The 6,161-nt window shown below is 35.2% G+C and overlaps 1 pseudogene; it reads right to left on the reverse strand.

Moving 5' to 3' along the window:
- Positions 1-1,009: 1,009 nt before the first annotated feature.
- Positions 1,010-2,363, reverse strand: LOC118650584 (annotated as a pseudogene).
- Positions 2,364-6,161: the final 3,798 nt, after the last annotated feature.

Consider the following 6,161-nt stretch of genomic DNA (forward strand, 5'->3'; position numbering starts at 1 on the left):
AACTGCCAAAGGGGTCGCGACCCACAGGTTGAGAACTGCTGCTCTATCCACTAAGCAAGTGGTTCTCAACCTTCCTAATGCTGCGACCCTTTAATATGCTGGGTACTCATATGTGAGTGTATCTGCATGTGGGCGGACCCACCTGGAGACAGATAGAGGAGCGGAGTCCAGGTTCCTAAGACCATTGAAAATGTGTTTTCCGATGGTGTAGGCGACCCCTGTGGAAGGGTCATTCGACTCTGAAAGGGGTCATGACCCAAAGGTTGAGAACCACTGCACTAAGCCAAACTGGCAAGGGTTTGTTTGTTTTTAATTTTATGTTCTTTTTAACCAAATTCCAGAGGTAAGAAAGTATTGTGGGTAGGGGGAGAATGGAATAGATAGGATTAAGCTTAAGCTTGAAGAAAAACTTGATAGACACAGGGTCTTATAGGCTCAAAGAGATAGAAATGTAGCTATCAAGATGTATTTTTATTTACTCAAAACAATTTTCCATTAGCTGACAACAAAAGTCATCACAGCCAGAAAATGGCACATTTCTTCATATTTAGGTTTTTAATAGACACAAAGGGTTTGATCAGATTTTAGCTGTAACATTTAGCTCTTACTCAAATAGCCACCATAAATGCATTGCTATGACTACAGCAAGCACTTGACATCATAGAATTTTTTTTAAAGACACATTTATTCAGCATCATGATCAGACTATTACATTTAGCGATGAATAGCATGGTCGCAAAAAACAAAAACAAAAAACAAAACTACATTAAAACTCTTTGTTGGAATGTTTTAAACTTTCCACAGAACAGAAACTAAAATAACCTTTTATACAATTAGTCACAAATACAGTCCTTGAGTTTTTTTGCCCATACACATGAGTATTACCTAACACATCTTCTTTGTGCAGCTAGACCCTGCCATCACTGTCCTTGGATGAGTTCACGAATCCATTATAAGCTGCAGCTTCTCTGGCTCTCCTCTCCTGCTAAGCTTTGTTTCCTGGCAGTAATTAAAACCTCCTGCCAGAGCCATGGCTACTGCTACTGCTGGAGCGGCCCTAGCCATCTTGGTTTTGTGGTTTGGCCAAGTATTGGCCTTTACCACCATCGGGGCCAAAGCTTCTCCCTCCAAAGTTTCCTTTGTTCATGGTCCAAAAGTTGAAGCTTGATTGTTGTAATTGCCAAAATCACTGTGGCTTCCACCACCTCCAAAACTGCTTCCATCATTACCAAATCCACTACAACCATTCCTCACTGCCACCATATCCACCACTACTATGGCTGCCACCAAAGCCACCTTGACCACTGAAATTTCCCCCATGACCAAAGTTGTCATTCCCTCCCAAACCACCTCCACGACAATCCCTGAAGTTTACAGAACCACTTTGACTTCTTTGGTAGATGAAACATTAGCCAGTTCTTGCTTAACTAGGGTTCCCCTTAGCTCACAGTTGTGGCCATTCACACTGTGGTGTTTCCGAGTGACAATCTTGTCTATGGAGTCATGGTCATCAAGGTTACAAAAGCAAAGCCTCTCTTCTTACTACTGTCTCAATCATGATTTCAATCACTTCAATTTTCTCATATGTTAAAAATAATCTCTTAGATCAGTGGTTCTCAACAACCTTCCTAATGCCGTGACCCTTTAATACAGTTCCTCATGTTGTGGTGATCCCCAATTTCATTGTTACAAATTGAACATAATTAAAGCATAGTGATTAATCACAAAAACAATATGTAATTATATATGTGTTTTCCGATGGTCTTAGGCGACCCCTGTGAAAGGGTCATTCGACCCCAAAGGGGTCGCGACGCACAGGTTGAGAACTGCTGTCTTAGATGATGTTCTTCGTTGTCTTCGTTAATACCACCAACAAATATCTTTTTCACAGTTGTGGGCACCAGGCCTTTGAGACTCTTCTCTTGAGATAGCCCTCTCTTGTTCCACAACTCTTCCATCCACCTCGCGTGGGCTTGCATTCCTGGCTGCATCCACATCCTCCACAGTGGCACACACGCCAAACCCAAAGCCTGTTGGATCTCTCATCACCATATAGTCTGTGAGCATTTCCATTGCTCAACGTGGCTCCTCACACTCTAACTGGATGCTTCAAAGCTCAAATTGCTGATACAAAGCGTCTATTCGAGCTCTTTAGGGGACTCTGACTTACACACGATGACTGCAAGAGGGGAGACTGGGTCCACTGGCAGAATGCATAGGTTTTTTTCAAAGTTCTGTACACAATAGATTTTGTAATGGAGGCGTATCTTTGGAAATGCAGACTTCCAGGCAAGTGTTCTGTGTTCAGCTGCTGAACTGCATTCCTCAACTCTTTCTTCTACCAATTTTCCCACTATTCTCATATAATAAACATTTTAGGATTTTTATGTATATCACAAGAGCTTTAATATATTTACCACAACTTACTATACCATTTTCAAAAAGTCTTTTTAATCTTCCCCTCAAGTTATTGCAGTGTTGACATGATTAAGTATTCTTGTAGTACTTAGAGAGCTTTAATGTTTTTTCATTACTTGGAAATTTGGGTTGAAGTTCAGGAAGACATTTCAAAATTAAGTTATAAAATACAATCTAAATTTAAATTATTAAAGAGGAAAATAGGCATAAAATAAGAAAATTATTTCTTAAATATAAGTCCACATCATTGTCCTTTAAAATTGAAGTTTTTATAATTTTCTTAAAATATTCCCTCAATTTTGTTACAAATGAGATAGTTCAGTGTAAAGCTATATCTTGGACAGAGTGATTTTCTATACATAAGCTACAATAATTTTAAAAATCTCTATTATTGAAACTATTATATATGTCCCTACCCCCCCAATTGACCCCCTTTTATACCCCCCCCCCAGCTCCCAGACACCAGCCTTCACCACCCTATTGTTTGTGTCCATGGGTTATAAATATATACATATAAGTTCTTTGGTTGATTTCTTCCCACCCCACCCCCCACCTTCCCTCTGAGATTCAACAGTCTGTTAAAATATTTTATAAGTTATCCAAAATACTATTCATTAAGACTGCTGACTAATAAATCATATCTGATGGGTAAATATTTTTCTTCAAGTTGTTACCTTCAAGTTGACAAGACTGTAAATCTCTTCATCTTTGCCACAGATGTTCAAGATGCCTAAGATTTCACCTTGAATGCTAAAATGTTAAGTCCATGCTGATATTTCCATTACATAAAGGTGCTCAAATAGTACATTTACACAAAATAACTGTTTTAGCATACCCTCTAATCTTTTAAAAGTTCCCTGGTCATTCTTTTGAGTATGATGCATCCTGTGTGAATAATAGAAACTAGCTAAAGTTAGAGCGTGAGAATATTTTTTCTAAGTATATTTTTGTTCTCTATAAGCAAAAGCATGGTTCAGTGACTTTTTGAATTACAGTTAGACATGTGTGTGTGTGTGTGTGTGTGTGTGTGTGTGTGTGTGTGTGTGTGTTTTTGAGTACCTATATGCATCTCTCTGTTTTGTTGTTGCCAAGGAGAACTATTTCCTCTCTTGGATTTTTGGAATTCTGTCTTCACTAATCTTTGAAAAGCTCTATCTTCAACTCTTGGGAAATGAGTTGGTATTAGTATTCTTAGCCATACAAGAAAATACTGCAAAGCATAATGATTTTTTCAGTAACTGATTCCTAGGTCAGGCAAAGCTAATATGAATAAGAGCTAATGTTATTTAGAATATTAAAACTATTTTCAGATTTCTTTTCATGTTTTAATATATGATGAGCGAATAATAAATAGATGCTCAAGGACCAGCACAAAGCATTGTAAGGAGTTATGTAACAATATAACTCAGTTTTGGTGATCTTCTTTCCTAAAAGCCACTTTCAGGAAATAGGTGGCTTTTCCTTCTCTGTGTTTCATCACTGAACAAATTTTTAAAAAAGCCAATATATTTTTTAAAAGAATCTCTAAAAATTCTAAAATACAATCTCTGTATTTTTAACATTTATATTTCACATTGGATTTCAGCAGCGAAAATAATAGGAAAATATCTACTAAAAATAATAACCCACTTATTGACATTAAACATTTAGAGTTTAATATACGTCACATATATTTACACAGGGTTATCACCAAAGAAATTGATAACGGTCAATTTGTACTCAACATTTAAAGAAATACCAAATTATGTAAGTTCATAGATTTGATAGATATGATGGTTTTGCTTTCAGTGTTCAAGTTCTCTCCTTGAAGATTGATTTGCTCACTATAATTACTGCTGATTTCCTGTTCATCATTGCTCTTTTTCTATATTAGGCATACTTATCTTGCACAGGGAATAAAGCTTATTTAAATAAGGTTAGAGTCACTGTTGAACAAGGACTTCTGGCCTCAAAATACTGAATATATACAGTAGAAGTAATTATAAAGTACTTCAGAAAAAGAATAACACAATTTAGTGTTGAAAACTATAATATCTATCCATTTTAGAGGGAATCCAGCATGTAATCTCCATATTTTATTAATGAGAGCAAAGGATCCATAAAAGTTATCTGACTTGCTCAAGATCACTAAGTTGTTTGTGGCAAGCAGTTTAAAAATTGAGTGTCTTGGCTAAAGGATTTGGATGAACACTTGTCTACCGTGGTCATCTACCCAAAATCAGCCATGTTTATATCATTTTATCTATGTATCAGTCATCCAATGAACATTTATATGAATCCATTTTACTCAACACTGTATCACATAAATGAAAACGTACAAAACCTTTGGTTAGCTTCAGGGAGAGTTTGCAGCATTATTAAATGTCAGGTAGAATATGTTATTCACACAGACAGAAGAGGGCCAAAGTTGTGCAGGAGTTTGAAAATAAATCCCCCCCCCCAAAAAAAAAAAAAAAAAAAAACAAACGAACAAAAAAACACCAATTGTGAGTGATTGGATCAAAGAGTATTTTCTTCTATGTAAATCCACATTCAATTCAAATGAATTAAGTTTCCTTTTATAAAATATATTTTCATTTTCTTAAATGAAATGATATGATACCTTAGTTTTGCTTCGAAATAATCTAGTATGTGTTATGTGGGACCTGGGTAGGGATATAGAGAAAACAAGATTGCTGATGGTTACATGTGAATTTATTATTACATTTTCCTTTAGAACTATTTAAGTGTTTTCATAATTATTAGTTAAAAATATATATTTCTACATGTATTTTAATGTTATCTGGGCAGTTTCTAACCAAGCATTAGGGATCTTAAAATAGTCATAACCCCATTGTTCAGCTAACAACACATCTTCCTGACTTCCTTCCTCCAGGGCCCTTCTCCTGCATTTATCTCTTTAAAATGCCACCAGACATGGACACAATATCTTATTATTTGCTTATTGGTTTTACTTTTCTGTATTTTAAAAAATTTTCAATTCTAGGGGAATAGATAACACGGTATACCCGTTCTCAAGGAGATTGTGAGATGTGAGAGGTACCAAAAATTAAAGCACTTTGCCAGCTATGAAGAGTTTAAAAAATGTTGCTCATTATTATGATAAAGATGATTATAATGATGAAGACAATGATAATTGCTCTAATTGATTTCTTTCTATTTTATCACACACAGTTGCATATGCAATTAATATTCTTATTTAATTGGTGTTGTTGTTGATCAATTTTTATAGCAATGTTGTAAATCAGTGGAATTCTAATAATCACTCTCATTTGAAGTTATACAAACATTGGTAAGTTCCAAGTCTACATTTGAATATTCTTTGTTATGCTAGACGAAAATTAAAAAAAAAAGAAAACACCATTTTGTTAGATCTTAATTTAGAGTATGACTTATTTTAATTCTGAAACTTTTTTTTTAATCCTAGAGGGTGTTTGGCTAATTGAAAGTTGGAGGCCCTCTGTTAAAGGTAATTATTTATATTAATGGAAAAACCAGCATTTACATTAATTTTCTTTTCTATTCTGATTCTTGTTTTCAGAAACTCAGGTACCAATTTGTAATATGGTGTTGTTGTTTTCAAGCTGTAAGGGAATTTTGTAAGCTACCTAAAGTCTATTCTCAAGGAAAAAAAGTGAAAACTTTTCCTCTATCCATTTCATTCATTCTCCAGATTTTTTTCCATCATTCCTTAAGGAACCTAACTGAAATAGAGCTATTCTACAATGATTCAGTGATATAAT

The sequence above is a fragment of the Myotis myotis genome, unplaced genomic scaffold (assembly GCF_014108235.1).
Source record: "Myotis myotis isolate mMyoMyo1 unplaced genomic scaffold, mMyoMyo1.p scaffold_m19_p_3, whole genome shotgun sequence".
NCBI lineage: Eukaryota > Metazoa > Chordata > Mammalia > Chiroptera > Vespertilionidae > Myotis > Myotis myotis.